Below are 25,445 nucleotides of genomic sequence, written 5' to 3' on the forward strand. Positions count from 1 at the left end.
GTCCCCACCACACATATACACACTGCCCTTATCCTTGCGTCTCATCTATTCCTCTACGTGAATCCCGAAATTGTACACTTAGAGATCTATTCCTTTATTTTAATGAGTTGCTACAATGTAAAAGGGCAGACCCTGTGCCCCATTTGAAACTTTTTGCTGAGAGGAGGTAAGGGGTTTTAACAGTAGGAGGTCACCCTAAGAATGGACTCCATTTAGCCTTGGAGGTGACCTGTTCAAGTGCTCTGAATTATTTTTATCAGTTCCTGCAAAGGAACCCCTAACATCAAAGAATCAACTAACCTTGTTTTTCTGATCTATGGGTGATTTGAAAGACATTACCTTTTAAAAGAGTCTAGCTGACTGTGCAAAGGAAGTAGTAGATACAGACTTGTTCTCCTAGGTTCATCTTGCTGGCTTAATTTTTTTCTAATAGATAGATAGACAGACAGACAGACAGACAGATAGAGGTGGAGGGTAGATAGCATAATGGTTATGCAAACAGACTCTCATGCCTGAGGCTCCAAAGTCCCAGGTTCAATCTCCCACACCGCCATAAGCCAGAGCTGAGCAGTGCTCTGGAAAAAAGCACATAGATAGATAGATAGACAGACAGACAGACAGATAGATAGATAGATATCACAGCACTGAAGCCTCCTTTAATGTAGTGAGGTCAGGCTCCAATTTGGGTCACACACACCGCAAGGCAACGCACTGTCTAATGAACAAATATTTAGCCTGCCCTATCCTGCTTTTTATAAGCATGAACTTTTTATTAACTAGCAAACTATGTATCATGACAGAAGAAGATGCTTGCAGTGATGGCTTTTATTTGCTGTTGGACTAAAGTACCTTTTGAATGGCCACAGGTTAAATTACGTATGGGATGATTTTCATGTTACCTCTAATTTTAATAAAGTTTTTCAAGTAGAATGAATGACACTACAATTTTCCAAGTTTTGAACTAAACTAGGCACAAATGAACATGTTTCCCTACAAATTTTGCCCAATCAGTTCCTTATGATTCCTCGGACCAGTCACAGTGAACAAATGGACCAACGCAATTTCTAAGGCGGTGGGAAGAGACATTAAACTCTCCTCCTCTTCTTCTTCCTCTTCCCTCCCCCTCCTCCTTCTCCTAATAATACGTTATTCTGGAACAAACCTCAGACACCAAGTTGCAGATGCTACCATGAGTCCATCTTGACTTCTCTGGCAGACGACCTCACCCATGTGTCCTAGAACCTCACCTCTCCAGAACCCTACCCCACTAGGGAAAGATAGGCTGGGGGTAGAGATCTACCTGTCAACACCCAAGTCCAGTGGAGAAGCAATTACAGAAGCTAGAACTCCCACCTTCTGCATCCCATAAAGAATTTTGGTCCTCAGCAGAGGTAGAGAGCATAATGGTTATGCAAAGAGACTCTCATGCCTGAGGCTCCAAAGTCCCAGGTTCAATCCCCTGCAGCATCATAAGCCTGAGCTGAGCAGTGCTTTGGTATTTAAAGAGAGAGAGAGAAGAGAGAGAGAGAGAGAGAGAGAGAGAGAGAGAGAGAGACCTACAGTACTGCTTCACCACTTCCAAAGCTTTCCCCCTACAGGTAGGGACTTGGGTTCAAACATTGTAATATGTGCACTCAACCAGTTGTGCTACCACCCAGCCCCTTTCTTTCGCTTTCTATCTCCCCTTTCTCTCTCAATTTCTCTTTGTCCTATCAAATAAAGTTGACAGAAAAGGAAAAAAATGGTGCCAGGAGTGGTGGATTTTTAGTGTTGGTACTGAATTCCAGCAATAACCCTGCTGGGGGGTGGGGGAACCCCAAAATTGAGAACACTGAGGGGCTAAAATTTTTCCCTAATTTTTAAAAAGATTGACTGATTTACTTATGAGAGAAGGAGGAGGAGGAGGAGAAGGAAAGAGAACTAGAGGATCACTCTGGCATATGTGATGCCAGGAATTAAACTCAGGACCTCGTGCTTGAGTCCAACGCTTAACCTACTGTGCCACTTCCTGGGCTGCAAGGGGATGCGATTTTAAACACTTGTTTCTCTAGGCTGTGGGTGGCAGATTAGGGCCCGTGGCCCTCCACCAGTTTCTATAAATAAAGTTTTATTGGTATAGAGCCACACCCATTCACTTCTCTATTGGTTGCTTCTGACACCACAGGAGAGTTCATTAGTTCCAACAGATACCATATAGGACTGCGAAGCCTAAAATACTTACTCTCTGTTTTTTTGTTTTTGTTTGTTTGTTTGTTTTTTAGCAGAGCATTGCTCAGCTTTGGCTTACGGTGGTGGGGGACTGAACCTGGGGCCTCAGAGCCTCAAGCATGAGAGTCTCTTTGTATAGCCATTATGCTATCTACCCCTACCTCTCTCTGGTCTTTTACAGAAAATCTTTGGTTCTTCACAGATGAAAAACAGGTTTTTACACGTGATGACCCTTTAGAGTCAGTCTAAGCTTTTTCAAGAGTGTGGCCTCATCTGAGGTTGGCTTTGGGACTGTGCCAGAGACCTCAGTAGCTCTGCTTTATTGGGGCGGCACTGAGTCTTGGGGACACTCCTCTGATAGCCCAGGGGTGCTGACCTTATGAAGTGGTGGTATTATACTCTTACATCTGCTGCTTTTTTCCAGCCTAATCTAGTCCTGATGATGAACACTGCCCAGGTTTTCAGCACCAGGAGCTTCCTAACATGTGAAACAAAGATAATACTGCGTAGGCATGAGCAGTGTGGACTCTGGGCCTGGAGAGCTAGCTTAGGGTAGAAAGCCTGACTTGTATGCCTGGGGTTCCAGGCTTGATCCCTGACACCACATATGCCAGAGTTAAGCAGTGCTCGGTGTCTGAGAAAATTAAATCCTTTGATATAAGAAAAAGAGTCAGCAAAGTGTGGGCTCTGAAGTTCAAATCTTCTGTCACTTACTTCCTCTGTGCTGCACCTCAATTTCCATATATATATATTTGACAGGACAGAGAAAAATTGAGAAGGGAACTAGAAGATAGGGAGAGAGAAGGGGCTGGGTGGTGGCACACCTGGTTGAGTGCACATCTTACAATGTGCAAGGACCCAGGTTTGAGCCCCCAGTCCCCACCTGCAGGGGGAAAGCTTTGCAAGTGGTGAATTTTTTTTTCAAATCTTAAAGAAAAGAGAGAGACACCTGCAGCACTGCTTCACCACTTGTGAAGCTTCCCCCTGCAGGCAGAAACTGGGGGCTTGAACCTGGGTCCTTGCACATGGTAATGTATGCATTCAATTGGGTGCTCCACCATCCAACCCCTTTATATAAGACACCTACAGTATCAATAGTCCGCCTTGTTGTAATAGGGCAGGGTGGTAAACTAGCTCAGCTTGCTTGAGGCAGCCCTGATTTACGCCCATTTCCTCCCCATTCATTAATAGTGCTTCATTTTACTTTCAGGCACTCTAGTTTCTAAGTACCCTAGCTAAGATTGTTGGCAGGGACTAAGTTAGTAGATAAGCACTTGAGTCTGCATTGACTAGAGGTCGGTTGTTGTCATTTATCTTATCTCAATGCCATGCTTCATTTCCTTCTGACCTGCACTTGCCATTAGACCCAGACTGGCTGTGTCTGCATGTGGGTGTAAGCAGAAATCCCAGCTCCTTCCAAGGCACAGCGCCCCCTGCCGAGAGGGTCTTCCCTCCTTTCAATAGTTCATGTCATTTCTGGAAGCTTGCATAGGTCACCTCTCAAAAACTATTAGCCACATCTACTTCCCGTCTTTAGTTTTCTACTAGATCCTTATTCCTAATTAACATACAGATTTTATTATTGATCAATTAAGAATAGTTTCAGTGTAGTTCATTTATATAGTTAATATTTGTGTATTTAAGTTGGTGCTGTAAGGTTTATTAAAAAGAAAACAATTGGGGCCGGGTGGTGGCGCAACTGGTTGAGCACACACGTTACAGTGCACAAGGACCCAGGTTTGAGTCCCCGGTTCCCACATGCAGGGGGAAAGCTTCACAAGTGGTGAAGCAATGCTACAGTTGTCTCTCTGGCCATTTCTCCATTTCTGGCTGTGTCTATCCAATAAATAAATAAAGATAATAAAAAATATTAAAAAAGGAAAAGCCAATTTTCAAAAAAAAACCCCAATTACTCAGCTATGAAAAATGATGAATTCAGTGGTCTGGGAGGTGGCGCAGTGGGTAAAGCATTGAACTCAAGCATGAGGTCCCGACTTCAGTCTCCAGCACATGTACCAGAGTGCTCTGGTTCTCTCTCTCTTCCTGTTATTTCTCATGAATAAATAAATGAAATATGTTTAAAAAATGATGAAGTCAGCTTCTTCACTTCATCTTGGATGGAACTTGAAGGAATCATGTTAAGTGAGATAAGCCAGAGAGAGAAGGAGGAATATGGGTAAATTTTTTTAAAAATTTGATCTTACTAATAGAAGTTGAGAAATAAGAACAGAAAGGGGAAACACAAAGTAGAACATATTTCACCAAAGTAAAGGACTTGGGGGGGAGTGTGTGTGTGTGTGTGTGTGTGTGTGTGTGTGTGTGTATGGTGCTCAGGTCCTGGTGCTCTGTGGTAGAGGAAGACCTCAGTGAAGGGTTAAGAGTGTTTTGTAGAAAACTTAGGAATTTTGCATATGAGCCAACAACTATATTTGCTGTTGACTGTAAATCATTAATCTTCCCAATAAAAATAATAATAAAAAGAAAACGATTTTATAGTAGCTTCAGACAGCATGCACTTTCTACTTGAACCATATAACTTTAGTTGACCAGCTCACAAGCGATGATTATTTACTCTGCTCTCTAAGTATTATACTTAGGATTCCTTCAAGATAAACGTTTTTCCTCTGTGTTTACACCTGAAACCAATCAGGAACAGCAGAGCCCTGGCCCGGCCTAGACCCATGTCTAGAAGCTCAAAGCATGGAGGAGCAGCTGAGTGAATAGGAATGTCCCCACTTGGAGTTCAAGGCTGACTGTTACCAACATGCACGTCTTAATAGAAATGGAAACAGGACCATACCTTTGCTTTGCTGACTTTCTCTGTGATGTGGAGTACTTTGCATGTCACAATTGGTGCGCCATTGTCTCCTCTAAAATATAAGTCAGGGGGCCAGGTGGTGGCGCACTTGGTTGAGTGCACATGTTACAGTGTGCAAGGACCCAGGTTCGAGCCCCTGGTCCCCACCTGCAGGAGAAAGCTTCATGAGTGGTGAAGCAGGGCTGCAGGTGTCTCTCTGTCTCTTTACCTCTCTAACACCCCCTTCCCTCTCAATTTCTGACTGTCTCTATCCAACAAATAATGATGGAAAAATAAAAAAAATAGAAGTCAGTTCTTCTTTAAAATGTGGAATTGTTTCACATATTGATCTCCCCCCTTTATTGGGGGATTAATGTTTTACATTTGACAGTGAATACAATAGTTTGTACATGCATAACATTTCTCAATTTTCCACATTAACAGTACAACCCCCAATAGGTCCTCTGTCATCCTTATCCAGGACCTGTACTCTCCCCCAGCACCCACCCCAGAGACTTTTACTTTGGTGCAATACACCAACTCCTGTTCAGGTTCTACTTGTGTTTTCTCTTCTGATCTTGTTTTGTAATCACATATTGCTCTTTTTATTAGTTTAGTCTGGCATGTAAGTTCCTGAAGAGCACCATGATATCTGTCTTGCTCATTGAGGTACTCCTAGTGCCTCCCCTAGTGCCTGGCAGATGGTATTTACTCTCTTTAAAATTTTTTGTATTATCTTTATTTATATATTTATTAAAGATTTTATTTATTAATGAGAAAGATAGGAGAGAGAGAGAGAGAGAGAGAGAGAGAGAGAGAGAGAGAGAAAGAACCCAACATCACCCTGGTACATGTGCTGCCAGGGACTGAACTCAGGACCTCATGCTTGAGAGTCTAGTGCCTTAGCCACTGCTCCACCTCCAAGACCACTTATCTTTATTTATTATTGGATAGAGACAGTCAGAAATCGATAGGGGAAGGGGAGACAGAGAGACAGAGACACCTGAAACCCTGTTTCATCACTCTCAAAGCTTTCTTGCTGCAGGTGGGGGTTAGGGGGTTGAACCCGATCCTTGCACATTGCAACGTGCACTCTACCAGGTGTACCACCACCACCTGGCCCAAATACCTCAGGCATGAGAGTCTCTTTGCATATCTAACTCTCTAAATATTTGTTGAATGGGAAGGAGCCTGAATGAAGTGGTATTACACCCCCCCCACCCATGCAGGGGGGGATGGTCTCTACTTGGGCAGGGATGGGGACAGAAGACCAATGTTAAGAATCTAGGTCCTGGAAGTCAGGCAGTAGCGCAGTGGGTTATGTGCACGCATGTGACGTGAAGCACAAGGACCGGCGTAAGGATACCGGTTCAAGCCCCTGGCTCCCCACCTGCAGGGGAGTCGCTTCACAGGCGATGAAGCAGGTCTGCAGGTGTCTATCTTTCTCTCTCCCTCTCTGTCTTCCCTTCCTCTCTCCAATTCTCTCTATCCTATCTACCAACGACGACATCAGTAACAACAATAATAATAACAACAACAACAAAAAAGGGCAACAAAAGGGAAAATAAATAAATAAATAAATAAGAATCTAGCTCTTTGACTTAGAGAATGAAGCCCTAAAAGGTGATCCTGACCCTTCAGGTATCATCCTCACCTTGTCTACCAGGTCTCAGATTCCTTTCACAAGTGATAAAGTCATTCATTCATTTCTGCCAGTAGGCTTCAAATGCCAGTGCTTCTACAAGACCAGAAGCTCATTGGAACCTTTAGACCCAGGGATCTCTAGCTGCTTATCAGATATTAGCTAGTTTCCTGAGCAGTTGTGATAGGGTGGCAACGAAGAGAGGAGCTCAGGGAAAGGAGACAGAGGAGCTGGGCAAGGTGGAACGACCTGGCAGCAGAGTGCCAGAAGGGTGGTGGGTCCCCACTCACAGTCTCTTCTACAGAAACCCACGAGATGTCACCTAGAGCCCACCACAGGAAGTGGAGTACCTGGTACAACTGAGCAGTTAGTGATTTTGACAACATGAGTAGTTAGTATTTGTGAACTTGTTCTGTCAGCCCAACTCTTTGCTGAGCACTTTGCACTTTCCTTTTTTCTTACTTCCTACTCCTTTACATGATTTTTAGGACAAGAATATGATGGCTATCCCCATTTAATGAGTAAGGAATCTCACATAGAGGCATTAAATATATGCTACTCCTTCCTTCTGAAACTTGTAGTAGAATAAAATTAAGCATTGGTCATTCTTTTCATGACTCAGTAAGAAACATCTCACTGCCTCCCACACCTCCCTTTTGTGTATGTGAAAATGCTTTGGCAGTTTTGTCAATAATCTGGCATTGCCACTGGAGAATGAAAAAAACAATTTATCTTTAATTAATTAATTATTGGATAGAGACAGAGAGAAATTGAGAGGGAAGGGGGAGATAGAGAGGGAAAGAGACAGAGAGACAGACCTGCAGCCCTGCTTCACTACTTGTGAAGATTTTCCCCTGCAGGTGGGGACTAGGGCTTGAACCCAGGTCCAAGCGCACTGTAATGTGAGTGCTTAACCAGGTGCACCACTGCCTGGCCCCATAATTTTAACTTCTGAATGGATGGGTAAGATTCACTTCATCCACCACCAAAGTTTCAATGCCATCCCACTGATGATCCCTCCTGTCTATTACTACTACCCTCCCCATTCCCTCTAGTAACCACCATATATATATATTTTTTTTACCAAGTTTAAGTTAGTTTTTTTTCCAGTTCATTTGTTTTAGTTATATTCTACATATAATTGAAGCCATCTAGTAATGGTAATTGTCTTTTACAATCATTTTGAGTTCCATTCAGTTTATCCCAAAAGGCTTGGTTTCACTGTTTTAGTGGCAGAGTAGTATTCCACAGAGTATACATCCAACAGCTGGTTGATCCAGACATCTGTCTATAGGCATTTAGGCTGACTCCAGGTTGTGGCTGTTGTGACTAGTACTGCTATGAGGATGGGAGCAGTCTACACCATTTCTTTACTGATTTCTATAAAATCTCTTATCTGTCCCTGAGACTAACCTATGACTGTTAGACTTTGGATGAGAGAAATAATGCCTGCTTCTCCCTCAGCATTCTGGCTAGGGAGTCGGATCACTAGCAGCACCTGTAGACATGTTTTTGGTTAACAACATGGAGACTGTTGGTTAGGTCTGGGTGGCAGAAGACTGTGTAAGAGCTACCTTTGGAAAGTGATCTTTCTTTTTTTCATGGTTAAAAAATTGATATCTAGAATTAGCCAACTGAATTTCATTTAGATGATCCCAGTTTTACTGGTTAGTAAAATCCAAGGCATCAGAGTCAAAAGCCAGTCAGTTGAACATATGCCTTCTCTCCATTGGCACTGACCAGGGTGTGACCTTGGCCTCTGCACAGCCTGTTAAGCCTGGCTCTTGTTGGCTTGACATTCATGATGAGCACACATATGTTCTTTTTTTTTTTTTTCCCCCCCGTCTGCCTGTCCCTGGCCTGGTGACTGGCTCGGCCACAGGGCCACAGCCAGCGAATAAGGCCAGGGGCTACTCTCCGAGGACTCCAGCACATCGGGGCAACACCATGCCCGGGCGAGACTCTAGCCTCGCCCACACATATGTTCTTGTCTTCTTTCTTCTCTGTGGCTGACTCAATGGTCAGTAGAATTTGATGAGGGGGTAGCAGTCAAGTTTGTTTCTCTGAGGATCTATGTGGTCTTCTGAGCCACCATGCCTTGGGTTATCAGAATGTGTTTGGCATGTGGATTTTCTTTTCTTTCTTTATGGCTGTTGACATCTTTCAGCACTGCTTTCTTGGCCTTCAAAGCCTTTGCTCTTGCTTTGACTTTGGGAGGGGGAAGGGGTTTCCTTCTTTGTGAAAAAGCAAGTGGCTTTTCTGCCAGCAAGTTTACTCACCCCTTGTGGAATTCCAGCTCCAAGTGGCCAGCATACTGTATCCCACTGATTCCCCCTGCAGAACATTAAACTGAGCTACAGACCTTGCCACAGGTAGGCCCAGTGTGGCTCATGGTTCATGGAGACTGGGGTATGGAAGGAAGCCATCGGCCCTGGGAGTCACTTCACTCATTCTGTCTGCCCATGCCTTTACAAAATATCCGGGGAGAGTCTTTCATAGCAAGGGAAAATAATCCTCCCACACCACTTGGAACACCTCAGTTGCGGAAAAATCATTAAAAAAAAAAATACTGCAAAGCCACCCGTGCTGCACCAGTGCTGGAGGGCCATTTGGGAAAGGCCACATCAGACGCTTGTGGGAGGTAGGATTTTTACAGGCTGCTGATGTGTCTGTCCAGTTTCACAGTCTTCAGAGAACACCACTCGAGCTGTCAATGAAAGCCATTGAACATGTCAGCGTATTTGCCAGGTCTTCTGGAAAACCTAAACAATTCTAGCACTGGGTGGGTCAAAAAGGCAAGGACTAAAAAAAGACCAGGAACAAGGATGACCCTGCTCTGCCGGGAGGCCAGGGGTTGGAGCTGTAGCCACGTTCCCCAGTGAGAGAGGAGTTTCCACCAAGGAGGCTTTCTCCACCCTGTTTTACACCAGCTAGTCTTCAAAAATAACCACTTCTGGTTCATTTGGAAGCAACTAAACAAATGGACTAGGTAGCATGTATGCTTTCAGAGATCATCTTGGTGAAGGAAGAAAAAAGAAAATGAGACAGTGGGTCAGCACATGGGAGGTTTCCTGGATGTTGGAGAACTGCTTGGCATGGTAGACGTTCAGTTTCCTTCTTTCTTCCTTTCTTCCTCCCTCTCTCCCTCCCTCCCTCCCTCCCTCCCTTCCTTCCTTCCTTTCTGAGAGAGACAGAGACACCGGAGCATTGCTCAGCTCGGGCACTATGCAGTTCTGGAAATCAAATCTGGAACCTCTTGAGTGCAGGCCCTGTGTTCTACTGCTGAACGATCTCTCCAACCCTGAAACTTACAGTCTTTACCTGAATATGATGTTTTACCCAGAACGACAACAATAAGAAGCCTCCTGGACATCAGTTAAAAGTGAAGAACTCTTAGGGTAGGTGAGGAGCCTCAATCTAAGTGCTTTTACAGACTATCTAGGTCACCATCATTTACTTTAGTCCCTTTAATCTCTCCAAACACATGAACACTACAGTCACTATTCAGCTCTGGCTTATGGTAGTGCTAGGGATTGAACCTGGGACCTTGGAGCCTCAGGCATGGAAGCTGTTTGCACAACCATTATGTTAGGTCCCCAGCCCTGGCTGGTTCCCTTTTCTACTGATAATTTATATTCTCTTTAAGCCAGCTTTTCCTTGTTGGAGGAGGGGAATAGAGTACCATTTTGTCAACTCTGGACTTGGTCTTCATGAAACAAATAGGGTCTGGGGTCCTGGTACTCTGAAAAGGACCTATGTTGGACTGAGTGTTTTGCAGATACCTATCACAGGGAGATGAGAGATTACACCCATGTGTCAACAACCATATGTAATCCATTAGGCCACCATTCCTACCCCATTCCACCCCCGCCAATAAAAAAGAAAAACTAACAAAAAAGAAACAAGTAGGATCTGAAATAAAAGTGCACTTGGCTCTTGAATAACACAGACTTGAACTACTCAGGTCCACTGATACATAGATTTTTTTTCAATGAATACACTGTGAAAATGTCTTGAGATTTTTGACAACATAAAATCTCAGAGTGGTCCGGGAGGTGGCTCAGTGGATAAAGCATGGACTCTCAAGCATGAGGTCCTGAGTTCAATCCCTGGCAGCACATGTACTAGAGTGGTATCTGGTTCTTTCTCATGAATAAATAAAATAAAATAAATCTTAAAAAAAAACTCAAAGACATTGTATAGCCTAGAAATAATGCAGAAATTAAGAGAAAACTTAACTTCTAACTTTCTAAACTTAATTTCTAACTTTCTAAAGTTGTTGGAAAAGTAGTGACATTTTTTCTATGCAAGAAATGCATCATGACTTTTCTGACAACCCAGTAGCTATGCTATGAATGCATAAAATATAGAAGAGAATTGTTTGATTTGTCACTTACTATCATAGATTCAAATCTATTATATAAGATTAAAATTTATCAAAACTTATGCATACAAACATTTGATAGGCCATACCCAGTGGAGAATTGTGGACAGATGGTAACAATGCAGTTAACACCAGCCTGTCAGTCGTTAAGTTTCTAGGGTATGTGTGTGTGTGTGTGTGTGTGTGTGTGTGTGTGTGTGTGTGTGTGTGAGGGGCTTGGTGCCCCTACTGTGTTGGTCAAGGACCATCTGTAAAACTGAAAATTCTAAGACATAGGTCAAAGGTGAAATTCCTCCTCTACTTCTCCAGAGATGCCCTGGCCAGATCCTGGCTTGTGATGGGTTTGTGTAATTTCTGAGGACAGGGCCAAAGGGAGACCTGGAAGATTCTGGAAGCATGGGGGAGGGGAGTGGGGAGGCTGGAAGGCAAGAGCAGAAAAGAAGAATCAGTGACCCCTCCCCCAGCTCCAGGACTACTTTCCTGCCCCATCTGTGCCTTCCCTGGGGAGCTCAAGTGTTTCTCTTCCCATCTGCCCCTTAGGGCATGTGAAGACTGGATCCCAGTTCACCTGACTTCTCCCCACCTGGCCCAGTGTGCTCCCTCCTCAGTCTAGTCCTTTTGATCCCAGAATTCCTCCTTCTGCCTTTCGCCCTCCTCAGAACTTGATCTCTCCATGCTGTGAGATGGTCAGCCCAGCAGATGACATGCCTTGTTGATGAGGCCCTGGGTTCAATCTGTAACGCAACATGGGAGCACCATGCATGGCACCAGGAGCTCCATGGATGATGGAGCGGTGTTGAGGTGTCTTTCCCTCTTTCTCTCTGTCTCTCCTTCTCACTTTCCCTTTCTCCCTGATCCTCTAGGAAAATCATTTTAAGAAAGGGTTTTCTTTTGGCTTCTAAGCTGTACTGAAAAATTCCACTCTCTTCCCTCAGAGGTTTGTTTAGATGTAGTGGTGCCAGGAATTGAACCTGGGGCTCCATGTACACAAGTCCTGCTCTCTTGTCTGCTGGGCCACCTCCTGGCTGCCTCATGCTTTTTTTGGTGACACGTCTAATAGTCACAGTTTTGCATTCTTGCCACACTAGCCACTAGCTAACAAGCTCCCTGAAGGCAGGACTCACTGCACTTCTCAGTGGATCCTCAGTAGCAAGCAGAGGAGGCCAGGGATTTGTCTGGCAGCGACTCTGTAACATTTGTGTGTCAGCTGGGAGCTACATCACAGGCAGAAAATTTTGATCTACCATAAATCATGGGAGACATTATTGTTCTCAAGAACAGATGAGACGGGAGAGAAGTCAGAACAGGGAGCTTCTATAGACAGTTTTGGAACATAGGAAACATGAAATAAAGTCTTCCTTTGCTCTTCTAGAAGACAGTCTTGAAAACTGGAGAGGCATCATAGAAGTGTGTTCCAGAGGGTATTCTGTGATTTATACATGTTGATGGGAACTATTAAAGTCTCTGTCCATCTGACATGCTGGAGGTCAGTTTCAAAGTCTATTTACACATGCACCCAGAGAGGGAGAGGACTTCTCTAGGGACTCCTAAAGGAGGAAAGAGTCCATTTAAAATATCATTAAAAAAAAAGAGAGAGTGCACTTAATCCAACCCTGACATCTAACTTGACCTTTCTGAACATTATTGCTTTAACCACAAACAAATGGTAGGTTCCAGAACACCAGGGGGGGTAGCTTTTAAAATGTCTATAAAAAACATCTTTCAGGAGAAAGAGTGGAAATAAAGTCCAGACCAGCAGTGTGGAGGAGGAAAGAAAAGCAATTTTAAGAAATGACCTTCTGACTTCTGAGTTGTACCAAGCAAATGTCTAGTGTCATCAGTGAGATGATCCTATTGCTTTTAGTTTATTCATGTAGTAAACAAATGGCAATCTGTGGGTGTGACCACTCATAGTACTTTGTTTCCTGTAGTGATCGATGCATTTTATGTTTATTTGGCTTGGGCAGGAGGGAGGGGCCATGACTTTAAGCCTTGAGTGTCTGGCTTGAAGACCTAATTTCTCACTATGCCTCCCTTCTGGTGGCAGGAGGACTGGAGAGAGGGGAGAGTTAGGAAGCCTCAGTAGTCCAGTCAGCAAGTCACAGTGACAAAGGACTCTCCCAGGAAGACTGGCCCCAGCAAGAGCCCTGAGGTTGGCTGCAGATTCCACTAGGAATCTTGGGTTGGGTTGGTCTGCACAGCAGCAGAGCCCAGGACTTGCATGCATTAGACCAGAGGTCTCCAGTTTGATCCCTGGTACCACCAAATGCCGGGAGAGAAGCAGTGCTCTCCCCTGTTTCTCTCAGGCAGGTGAGTATTCATATAAATAAATAGATACCTCTTTTTCAAAGAGGTCATATTATGGTCTGCTGGTCCACAGAAACAGTGTGTTGACTCACTAACCCGGGGGGGGGGGGCAGACACAGTCTGCTGAGTAAGCTTAAGTGGGCTTCACAGGAAGTGGTTTACAAAGAATCAGGGCAGGCCATGGATTAGAGCTAGTCTGGGCCAGTGCCTTCCAGTGGCCCTAACCTGGGTACCTGCCACACTTGTCGAAGGAAAGGTAAGAAGAAAGCATGAAGTGTAGAAGGGCAACCATGAAAGGAAGGAAGGAAACAGATCTTTTTATGTAGCGCCAGGGAATGAACCCAGGCCCTGGCATGTGCACTACAGGTTGCTGAGTGACCTCCATGGCCCAGCTATTTATTCTTTTTACATAGAGGGAAGGAAATAGAGAGAGAGTAGAGACATCACAGAACTATCCATGGAGTTTAGCTGGTGTCACCCATGACATCCCCATGGGGTGTCAGGGCCTGAACCCAGGGCCTTACACATGGCAAGGCATATGCACTCAATTAGGCAGGCTGTCTCCTGGCTCTAAGCCCACATTTTATTTACATATTTTTTATTTTAAAAATATTATTATTATTTTAACCAGAGCACTGCTCAGCCCTGGTTTATGGTGGTGCGGGGGACTGAACCTGGGACTTTGAAGCCTCAGGCATGAGAGTTTCTTTGCATAACCATTATGCTAACTACCCCCACCCATAAGCCCACATTTTGAGAGGAGGAGCTGCAAAGCCGCACTGGAAATAGACGGGGGGGGGGGGGGGATTGGGGGGCACTTCTATTGTCGGTTTTGCAATCTACCACAGAAGGGAAAGACTAGAAAGGTTTTATGCTGGTAAAGTTTTCAGAGACACAGCAACTAGAGGTTGAGTCTGAGGCCCTCACAATTGAATGAAAAAAAGTTTAATCCTATCTTCCACAGTATATCTCTCAAAAAGACGGCATAATAATCCAACTTCTTATTCATGTCCAGTGGGAGCAATAACAACTTTATGTGTAAGTGTTCCCCTGGCTTTTACTCCCTGGAATTGAACTAAGGAGCAGCTAAGTGTTTAGTACATCTCAAGTGGAAAATATATTTGGAAACAAATAGCTTAATGCACTAGCCCCAGAGTCAAATATACAAACACAGTTTTAACAAAGGAAGCATTTGTATGGTGTTTTTCTTAGTTACTTGGTGGGACCTATCCTATGTGCACTTTTATTTAAACAATTGTTTGTGTTTCTAAAATCTATGTATCATTTAGTCATATTTTTCATTACTAAAATGCAGTATGAAAACAGTTTAAATAGCAGGAAATGTCCAGTATTTGTTGTCACCTAACAAAATGACAAGTTATGAGGTAATCAGAAAATATTTACTAGTACCCACACAAGGACCCAGGTTCGAGCTTCACAAGTGGTGAAGGAGGTCTGCAGGTTTCTATCTTTCCCTCTCCTGCTTCCCCTTTCTATCTCCCTTGCCCTCTCAATTTCTATCTCTGTAAAAACAAAATAGAAAGAAGAGGGGAAAAAAAGGCCACAGGGGGGGGGGGAGTCGGGTGGCAGCACAGCAGGTTAAGCGCACATGGCGCGAAGTGCAAGGACCAGCGTAAGGATCCCAGCTTGAGCCCCCCGTTCCCCACCTGCAGGGGAGTCGCTTCACGGGTGGTGAAGCAGATCTGCAGGTGTCTCTCTTTCTCTCCCCCTCTCTGTCTTCCCTTTCTCTCTCCATTTCTCTCTGTCCTATCCAACAACGACGGCATCAATAACAACGATAATAACTACAACAATAAATCAAGGACAACAAAAAGGAATAAATAAATAAATAAAATAAAATTATTTTTAAAAAATTGGCCACTGGGAGTGGTGGATTCTTAGTGCCTGCACCAGGCCCCAGCAATAACTCTGGAGGCAAAAAAAAAGAGAGAGAGAAAAAAGAAAAGATTTAGCAGAGCAATTGGGATTGATCTAAGGTTGTGCTAAATTCTTTTTTTTTTTTTGGTATGGTGTTTTCATACAAATGGAAGAATATTCACTTTGAGAAAGCTTTTTATGAATACAGCTTAATTAACCAAAGATTCCCACTTAAAAAAAATCCAGTGTTGCATGTAAATGTTCCTTTTGTGAAACAGTAAGGTGATGCTTCTGATAATTGATATATCCTTACATATATACTCACTTTTTCCCCCCAAAAGATAAGGTTCTTTTTTTTAAAGATTTATTGGGGTGGGGGAGATAACAGAGTACTGCTCAGCTCTGGCATAGTTGGTGGTAGGGACTGAACCTGGGGTCTGGGGTAAGTCCTGTGCTACCTGCTGAGCCGCTTCTCATCCTCATATGCATTTACTGTTAAGGTAGTAATTGTTTACACCCCAAAGAAAAGTCTGCCCTGTTTAGAAACACCTTTAGTCACACCTTTGCGGAAGTGGCCCTAGGGGTCTGCAGTTGTCTACCCAGAGGGTGGGTCTGGTGATCAGGGCATTTTCTGGAGGATGTTCTTCCACTATACCCACCGTTGGGCAGAGGGAACCAGTGGCTTTTTGGTTCCTGGAATACATCCAGCAAGCTTCAGTCTAGGGCAAGGGAGGGAAGGAAAAAAGGGATAGCAAAGGATGAGGGAAAAATCAAACAAGAGGGCCACAGAGGAAGACAAGACTGGAGAGTTTTCAGGGCTGTGGCGGAAATTGCATAGTAACATGCACAAGCTACTTTTCTCAACCAGGGTCATTTCACCTTGGTGCATACAGCCTAACCCAAGTAACTAAGCAGCCATCTTTTTCTTTCTTTACTATTTATTCATTTACTTTTAGTTCTTTATTTTTACCAGAGCACTGCTCAGCTCTAGCTTATGGTGATGCATGGGATTGAACCTGGGACTTTGGAGCCTCAGGCATGATATCTCTGCATAACCATTATGCTATTTACCCCTTCCCTAGTGGCCATTTTTCCCCATGTCTCAGAAAGCAATTCTTAAAGCTCTCTTAGTACCAGCACACTCTTCTTCCTGTTGAAGTACCTTGTTATTCATAGTTATTCATGGTCTCCATCTGGAATAAGTAGTGTGGCTTTTCCCAGCCTCTTCACATGTAATATTGTTGATACTTTGGCCATCTTTCCAGGGCTCCTTCTTGTCACTGTCTGCTCTCGCCTTTGTGCTTTGGCTGTAAATCTTACCCATTCTAAGCTACTCTCTGGCCCTTGGTGTTGGTTTAGGCTATTTCCTCTCTTTGGCATGTTCTCTCCTGTTCCTTCATAGATAGAAAAGAGGACTAACCCTAGGATGCTGCAGGACCATTAGGTCCTCAAGGAAATTTTTCTGGATCCATTTCCCTCTATCAACTTCCATGTCTTACCTTGGAGCTCCATTAGGCTTGTGGCAGAGCCTGCAGCTGGCTCAGATGGCACCCCAGAAAGCAGACCTGAAGGGTGCTCTTGGTCAGGTGCCCACTGCACTGCACAGCCTGGATAACCATACAGAGTACCTCCAGTTTAAGGCACATAGTGTAGGTATCCAATAAATGTTGAGTGAATTTGCTTTTGAGTTTTCTAGAGTCATCCCACAATGTAACTTTTCTTGAATGGTGGCATCTAGAATGGAAGTAACCAGATGTGCCAGGTGAAATATCCTGCTAGACAGGGTCCCATCAGGAATGGAGCCACCATGACAGTTGGTAGAGAACCACTCTTGCTTGTTCCTTGAGGACAAAAATCTATCACCCCAGAGCCCAGAACCCCAATATCCATATCCTTCTGCTTGTGCTTACATGCCTCACATCACTTCCATTGCTGCAATTTGCTTTTCTTATTGGTATGAAAAAGCTCCCGTTTGCTTGCTTCTTTGCCTGGTCTCAATCTATCAGGGCCTCTTTGCCCTTGGTTTGGACCACTAATGAGTCATCAGCTTCCAAATGAAAGTCCTGAGCCCTGAGCCCTGTGGGATCCTATCACTGAGTTTGGGGTGGTGGTGGTTTTTGTTGAAAACATGACACTGGGGACTGGACTCAGGGCCTCGAGGATGTGTGATCCCACCGCCAAGCAGCTTTCTTGGCTCATATATTCACTTTTTATATGGAGGGAGGGGAGAGACAGATTGAGAGGAAGAGACATAACAGTACTACCATGGTGCTCCCATGTGGTGCTGGTGCTCACACAAGGTAAGGTGGGGTGAGTTACCCCCCAGCCCTTTTTATTTTGGTTGGCCCTTAGCACCACACTGCTCTCTACCTGGGGCTGCTGTGCACTCGGCCTGTGTTTTTGCTGATCACCCCCCACCCCAGGAAGCCAGGAACCTGGGACTGGCACCCAGGGTCTCTGGGCAGTCCAGGAATGGGGCTACTTGGTTCCACCCTCTGGGAGAGCATCCTCTGCTCTAGAGCAAGAGTCTAAGTCCTTGCAAAGATCATTTCTTTCCCTAACCACTTGTGCAATCAATACCCCCTTTTTTTCTGGTCACACTGGTATTACCCTGGATTTCAGCCAGCTTGATAGAGGAAGTTGGATGTGTTTCCAGCCCTCCTGATGTCATGGCTGGGGCAGTCTACAACTGCGGGAGGTTTCAGCTAATCCAAGCGATTGTTGAGTTTGCCGTTCTTCCCCAAGAAGCTTCTCTGTTCCGTGCCATGTCTTACATAAGTCACTATGGCTTCTTTTGTGATTTGCCCTTTCCTTTCAATGATGTAAGAAGCCCAAACATTGGCAGCTGCTCTTTTTTGTTATTGGAGGGCTGGTGCTGAAGGGATCCTGATCCTCTTTAGTTTGGGGGAGGATAAAGACTAGGGGGTGGGTGGCAGAGGCAGTCACAACAGTCATGGGGGGGACACAAAGACTGAGGAATGTGCAGCTCTTTAATCACCTGCAGGCCTCCACTTCACTTTAACATTGCTTTCCACAACTCTCTCTAGTGAGTCCATGCTCACCCTCCGGGAAGTTGGTTTCTTGGCTCCCAGACTCGCAGTCTCTGTGCTCTTGCTGGGGCCTTTCTAATTGGGTTAGAGCAGGGCTGGAGATGGCATTCAGCTGAGCTGATGGCATTACTTCCCAGCTAGTCTCCCTCAGAGCTTGAGTCTCAAGCTCTGTTTGGAATACCAGGATGGTTTGGCCCACCCTTCTGCTTTGCTCCACTAGAAGAAACACGTTTATTGTGGTTGTCTAAGCAATGCATGACTCTGTGTCTGTCTTCTGTGGAGTACAATATGATTTCATCCCGCCCCCACCCTATCACTATTCTGTATGAGAGGCCTGGGGTGGGGGTTCCATCCAGTCCAGGTTTTATAGTATGCATTCATTCACTCTTGTCACTGTAGAAATAAGGGTGTTTGCACACAACAACTTAGCTTGTTTATTTTTAAAACTTATTTACTGTGAGAGACAGAGGAAGGAAGGGAGGAGAGAGAGAGAGAGAGAGAGAGAGAGAGATCCAGAGCAATACTGGGGATCCGATTTGCAAGTCCTGTACCTCACCACTGAGTCACTTCCAGAGCTACTATTTCTTAAAATAGTCTAGATGTATAGACTATGTGAAACTTTTTAAAAAACATACATCTATACATACACACATGAATGTAGCTTTTCCTGTTTCTTAATGTATTCTAAACACACACTATAGATGACTAAAGCTAAGGAACTCACAGAAGCTGGCATACAGACTGTCTCCTGAACTTTGTGAGCACTGTAGTAGTTATGGAGCACTACAGATGTTATGGAAGGGTGTATGCATAGGCATGAAAGTACACCCCTGACATCTTATAATTCTGTAAACATGGTTAAATCACTAATAAAAATGAAAAAAAGGAAACGATCTATTTCACCTCACGTGTATTGACAATCCCTAATGTCAATACAGGTAGGCCAGTTTCATTTTTAAGCACTGCATATTATCCCATAATACAGGTGGTCCAACAAACTAGTAATCTTTGGATGGATACTTAGTGTCTGTATATATTTTTGTGTATGTGCATTAATATTTCTGTCTGGGGGAATCTCTGGAGTGATAATTTCTTTTTAAAAATACTTTATTTATTATTTATTGGGTAGAGATGAGAAATTGAGAGGTATGGGGGATATATATATATAGAGAGAGAGAGAAAAAAAAGAGAGATGCCTACAACACTGCTTCACTGCTCATGAAGCTTTCCCCCACAGGTGGGGCCCAGGGACTTGAACCAGGGTCCTTGTGCATAACATGTAAGTTCAACCAGGTGTGCTACTGCCCAGTCCCGTGGAATTGTAATTTCTTTTTTTTTTAATTTTAAAATATTTTTTATATTTATTTTCCCTTTTGTTGCCCTTGTTTTTTATTGTTGCTGTTATTGATGTTGTTGTTAGATAGGACAGAGAGAAATGGAGAGAGGAGGGGAAGACAGAGGGGGAGAGAAAGATAGACACCTGCAGACCTGCTGCACTGCCTGTGAGGTGACACGCCTGCAGGTGGGGAGCCAGGGGCTCGAACCGGGATCCTTATGCCGGTCCTTGCACTTCATGCCACATGTGCTTAACTGCTGCCCTACCACCCGACTCCTGGAATTATAATTTCTGAATCAAAATGCACATTTAAAATTTGAAAATAAAGCTAAACATTTCTTGCCAAGTCTATGTTTTTGCCAATGGTTTGTCCAACTGATAAATTCTTCACATTTTCTCCAGCTTTGGATCTTGTTTTGGGTTTTACATTTTTTTAGTCAGTGTACAAAACAAACTTTATTACTTTCAGTATTTTTTAATTTAAATAATTTACTTATTTATTCATGAGAAAGATAGGTGGAGAGAGAGAAAGAACCAGACATCACTCTGGTACATGTGCTGCCGGGGATTGAACTCGGGACCTCGTGGTTGAGAATCCAAAGCTTTATCCAAGGTGCCACCTCCTGGACCACTTTCCCTATTTTTCTGCCTGAAAACATTCTAAATGAACCTGAAGTTATTTATTAACAAACCGGATTACAAGAGAACATTTATGAGTGCCTTATTTTTTAATAATTTTCATTAGTGATTTAATAATGATTGACAAGGTTGTGGTATAAGAGGGGTACAATTCCATACAATTCCCACCACCAGAGGTCCATATCCTCTCCCTTCCGTTGGAAGTGTCCTTATTCTTTATCTCTCTAGGAATACAGACCAAAGATCTTTATGGGGTGCAGAAGGTGGAAGGTCTGGCTTCTGTAATTGCTTCTCTGCTGGACCTGGGCATTGGCAGGTCGATCCATACCCCTAGCCTGTTTCTGTCTTTCCTTAGTGGGGTAGGGCTCTGCAGAAGTGGGGTTCCTGGACACATTGGTGAGGTTGTTATGTGTGCTTTCTTGTGGTTATCAATAAGGTTTTGGAACAGCCGATGTGCTTGAGTTGTGAAATTTAATCAAACCTCCCTATGTAGAAAATCCTCATTTGCACAAATGTTAAATGGAATTATTTCCATATTCAAGTCACAAGCAATTTATTTCTTTGATTATTTTAATGTTTTTCAGTTGTTAATCCTACATTCATTTCACATTGAGCACTGGGACATGTGTTTGTAATTTCTTCATCCTAGGACAGGAAGGCATACTTGGTCCTTTTGTGTGTGTGTGTGTCTTTAAACATTGCTTAATGAAGTTTTTCTGATACATTGGTATTTATTAAGAACTACTTTTTCCCTCTCTTAAAGAACTTGCACAGAAAGATGATGTTGTGTCCTTTGGGACAAAATGGATGGAACTAAAGGTGATTGTGCTTAGTGAAGTAAGTAAAGAGAGGAAAGACAAGTACTGGATGATTTCACTTATATGTGGAATCTAGAGAACTGATAAATATTAACTTGCAAAAAAAAACCCACAAAAGCCAACAGTTTCTAAGACTTGTGAGAACAATGGTGATTATCTTTGGGAGGTGTGGTATGGAGCTATATACTGCAGTCTTAAAATCTTGTAATCCACCATTAATCACAAATGAAAAATGAAAGAAAAAAATACAAGGGAGTTTGGCAGTAGTGCAGTGAGTTAAGCGCACGTGGCGCAAAGCACAAGGACCAGCTTAAGGATCCCAGTTCAAGCCCTGGCTCCCCACCTGCAGGGGAGTCGCTTCTTTCTCTCCCCTCTCTGTCTTCCCTTCCTCTCTCCATTTCTCTCTGTCCTATCCAACAACAATGACAGCAATAACAACAACAATAATGACTACAACAATAATGAAAAAAACAAGGGCAACAAAAGGGAAAATATATAAATAAATATAAAAATTTTTAAAAATACAAAAGAACATTGCAATCATTAGGAACTCATTGTGGGGAGTCGGGCGGTAGCGCAGCGGGTTAAGCGCACATGGTGCAAAGCACAAGGACCGGCATAAGGATCCCGGTTCAAGCCCCCAGCTCCCCACTTGCAGGGGAGTCACTTCACAAGCGGTGAAGCAGGTCTGCAGGTGTCTATCTTTCTCTCCCCCTCTCTGTCTTCCCCTCCTCTCTCAATTTTTCTCTGTCCTATCCAACAACAACAACATCAATCATAACTACAATAATAAAACAAGGGCAACAAAAGGGAATAAATAATAAATTAAAAATATTTTTTAAAAAAGAAACTCACTGTGGCTCCTTGAAATTTGTATTCTGGATTCTTCCTTGAGCACTGAACATCTGTTTTAACAGCCTGTTGCCTGAAGCCAAGAGTAGGTCAATGAGTTCCAAGATCACCCTATAGATTGTTTCCTTTTGCAAATACTTAAAAAAATTATTTAGTAATGGTGGGGATGGAGTGGGGTGTGGAGAAGACAAACCAGAGCATTGCTATGGTCCGTGGGATTCTGAGGACTGAACTTGGGATCTCATGCCCGAGAGTCTAATACCTTATCACTGTGCCACCTTCTAGGCCACCTCCTTTTGCAAATCTTTATTTAAAAGTCATCACAACTATGGGCTGGTTTCACTCATATGTGGAATCTAGAGAACTGATACATATGAACTTGCAAAACAAAACAAAACACAGAAGCAAGCAAACTGTTGTCTGAGAACTCCAGTGGTTCTCTTTGAGAGGTGTGAGGGTGAGGATACAGAACTTTAGTGGTGGGTGTGGTGTGGAGCTCTACACTGTAACCCACTGTTAACCACAAATACAAGATGGCAGGGAAAAAGTCATAGTGTGTCAACAAGAGGGGAGGCCACTGTGAAGCAGCTGTCATCCTCTAATTAGTAGCCATTCTACAATTGTCATTTTGAAGTAGAGTATGAGGAAATGTTCTGAAAGATACAAATCAGGTTGTCAGCCTGACTTTTTTTCTCCAGTGTGCTTTGCCTTATCCCCCATTCACGTCACTGTCAGTGCCCCCATCTTTTCCTTTCTATTCTGAGTAAACTTAACAGTCAAGAATTATTTACTCAGCCCTTCTTGGAGAAATTATTCTGCCTCCAGCTTTGAGGGCATATAGGACTTAAATAATTCAGTCTTTAATTTTTATAGAATTTAGATTCCTGGAGAATTAAGGCAGACACCCACAACATAAAAAGCTAACAAAAAGTATGATCTCTAGAAGGAACTATCCGTCCCCATATCTGATCACATCACTGTCCACTGCCTCTATGCTATTAATGAGACTGAGAGCCACACAGTGCTGCTGAAATATTAACAAGGCAGACCCCCCCCCACCCTCTCAACTGACGCTTGGTATTGTTTTTTGGCTTATAATAAGTTCCATATGAGAAGGCTTTGCCTCCTCCATTTATTTTGTTAACTCTGTTGCCAAGTCTTAGCCTTGGTATACAGCAGGGGGTCTCAACTACAGAACTGACTGTAGTATTGGAACGTGAAGCGTTATGGTGCCAAGAAGGCCCATTTCCCACTAATCCAAACTTTTTTTTCTTTTTCAGATTTGTACTGTTTTTCCATCTTTTCTTTTCTTTCTGAACTGCTGTCAGGTGAGTAAAGCTACTTCCACGTGATTAAATGATTAGCATGTTTCTCTGTTTGTTTTCTCTTTCAGATGAACTCTTATATAAGCTCCAAATCCTCATCCCTGTAACTACTTTGTTCCTTTTGTTTGTTCATTTTTGGCTCCTTACTCTCACTTTAGAGTCTTCTTTTCTGCAGACTGTTTTCCTTGGGATTTCTATTGAGGATCCATTTCTTCTTGGTAATCAAATTGTGTTTAAAGAATTTCCAGTAGTGGATACAAATAGTCTATACTTTTTCTTTTTTTAAAAAATTTTAAAAAATGTTTCTCTTTCTTTAAAAAATATTTTTTTTATTTATTAATGAAAAGGAGAGGGAAAGAGAGGGAAGAACCAGATATCACTCTGGTACATGTGCTGCTGGGGATCAAACTCAGGCCTTAATTCTAGAGAACTTAGCTCCTTATCCACTGCCCCACCTCCTGGATCACTTTTTTTTTCTATTTCTTTATTAGTGATTTAACAGAGTTTTAGAACTCTTTGGGACTTTTTTTTTTTTTTTTTTTTTTTTTTGCCTCCAGTGCCTCCAGTGCCTCCAGTGCCTCCAGTGCCTCCAGTGCCTCCAGGGTTATTGCTGGGGCTCGATGCCTGCACCAGGAATCCACTACTCCTAGAGGCTATTTTCCCCCCTTTTGTTGCCCCTGTTGTTTTATTGTTGTTGTGGTTATTATTATTGTTGTTATTGATGTTGTTGTTGGATAGGACAGAGAAAAATCAAGAGAGAAAGGGAAGACAGAGAGGAAGAGAGAAAGATAGACACCTGCAGACTAATTTCAAGTGACCTCCCTGCAGTTAGGGAGCCAGGGGCTCTAACCGGGATCCTTACGCTGGTTCTTGCACTTTGCACCATGTGTGCTTAACCCGTTGTGTTACCGCCTGACCCCTGGGACTTTCTTTCATTACTTCTCCCCATTCCTTCTCCCTAGACTGGCTTCCAAAGATTTCTGTTCCCTTCCTCCCCTTTGCATAGAGCAAACATTCACTATAATGAATATAATTACCCTATATAATCTAGATAATACTAGCACATAATAATAGTTATAACAACTACTAATTAGTTATTGTCAAGCTGAAAATAACTTGAACAGGGTTACACAGTCAACTAGTTAGTGGCGAAGCTGATCAACACCCTGAGGAAGTTTTCAAGGAGAGTCTTCTATTTGTCTCCTCTGCATATTGACAGTTATTGTGCTGCAACAGATTCAGGATGAAATCAATTAAGAGATTTTTATGAGTGCCTGCTGTGGGTGGAGTTAGTTGCTTGCCACGGGGGTAGGGGAGAGGCAGAGATGAGTCTACATAGCAGAGGTTATTTTCTTCTGGGGCCTAATTTTTGTTTTTAGGCCAAGTTGAGTCTCATGGACCATGAAGAGAGTGTCTTTTAAGCTAATTTTTTTAAAACTATTTATTTGGTTACACCGGTGACTAATGAATCTAAGTAGTGTCTGTAAGCTCTTGGGGGTAGGAAAAATTTCTGCCTTGTTTACTGTAGTATCTCGAGACCCTAGTATGTAATAGAACCCCAATAAATATTTGCAAACTAGATGAATGGGTGGAGGGAATCATTTTGAAATTTACATTTAGCACTGAACAAACTATAAGCTTAGCTTCTAATTATGCTTATGATAATATCTAACACTTTTTTATTTTACAAAACTTTTATTCTGTTAATTCAGTATTAGAAAATAACTTATAATGATGTTAAATATTTGACAGTCTCAACTCTATAGTGTTTCTTGATGAGGGTCATGTTAATCAAAAGCAGTGACAAGAATTTAGCTAACACCTTCTGACAAGATGAAGACCTTCATTCCATGACCTTATTTCACCGCTAACAAACCCTGTGGGTATATCCTATCATGAACTTCATTGTTTTAGATGTGGAATTTAAGATTCAGTGAGGTTGAGGAACAGGCCAAGGTAACACTGTCAATGGTAAACTTGGATTCAAGGGCAGGCCGATGCATCCATGCACATGAACCCTATGCTAGTCAGCTTATGTGTGTGTGTGCTGAATATATACTGTGAGCTTTCAGGGAGAAGCCCCAAGAATAAGGGAAGAGAGATGACAGAGGCTTCCATTTCCCTTGGATAAAGTTACTCATGGGTAATCAGGAGGCTAGCAGATTGCAGATGGGAGAATAGTGGAGAATTCCGGAAATGAGGTTGAAAG

The 25,445-nt window shown here is 43.2% G+C and overlaps 1 protein-coding gene, 1 long non-coding RNA gene and 1 other non-coding gene across 14 annotated transcripts in view; 1 reads left to right on the forward strand and 2 right to left on the reverse strand.

The window, feature by feature from the left end:
* The window catches only part of LOC132535790 (uncharacterized), a 345,179-nt gene that overhangs the window by 229,463 nt on the left and 90,271 nt on the right, over nt 1-25,445 (reverse strand). The window lies entirely within an intron of this gene.
* The window catches only part of ADGRG2 (adhesion G protein-coupled receptor G2), a 140,347-nt gene that overhangs the window by 26,085 nt on the left and 88,817 nt on the right, over nt 1-25,445 (forward strand). For 10 of the 11 annotated variants that reach the window (XM_060182942.1, XM_060182953.1, XM_060182949.1 and 7 more), the window contains one exon: nt 23,192-23,239. The exons of the other annotated variant lie outside the window; for it this stretch is intronic. The gene's annotated coding sequence lies outside the window, so the exon portion shown is untranslated. The remainder of the gene's footprint in view (nt 1-23,191; nt 23,240-25,445) is intronic. 11 annotated transcript variants of the gene reach the window in all.
* LOC132536060 (small nucleolar RNA SNORA3/SNORA45 family) lies at nt 8,495-8,621 on the reverse strand. The gene has a single exon (XR_009547743.1). It is a non-coding gene; the product is annotated as a small nucleolar RNA SNORA3/SNORA45 family (small nucleolar RNA).

This window comes from Erinaceus europaeus, chromosome X (genome assembly GCF_950295315.1).
Source record: "Erinaceus europaeus chromosome X, mEriEur2.1, whole genome shotgun sequence".
Taxonomy (NCBI): Eukaryota; Metazoa; Chordata; class Mammalia; order Eulipotyphla; family Erinaceidae; genus Erinaceus; species Erinaceus europaeus.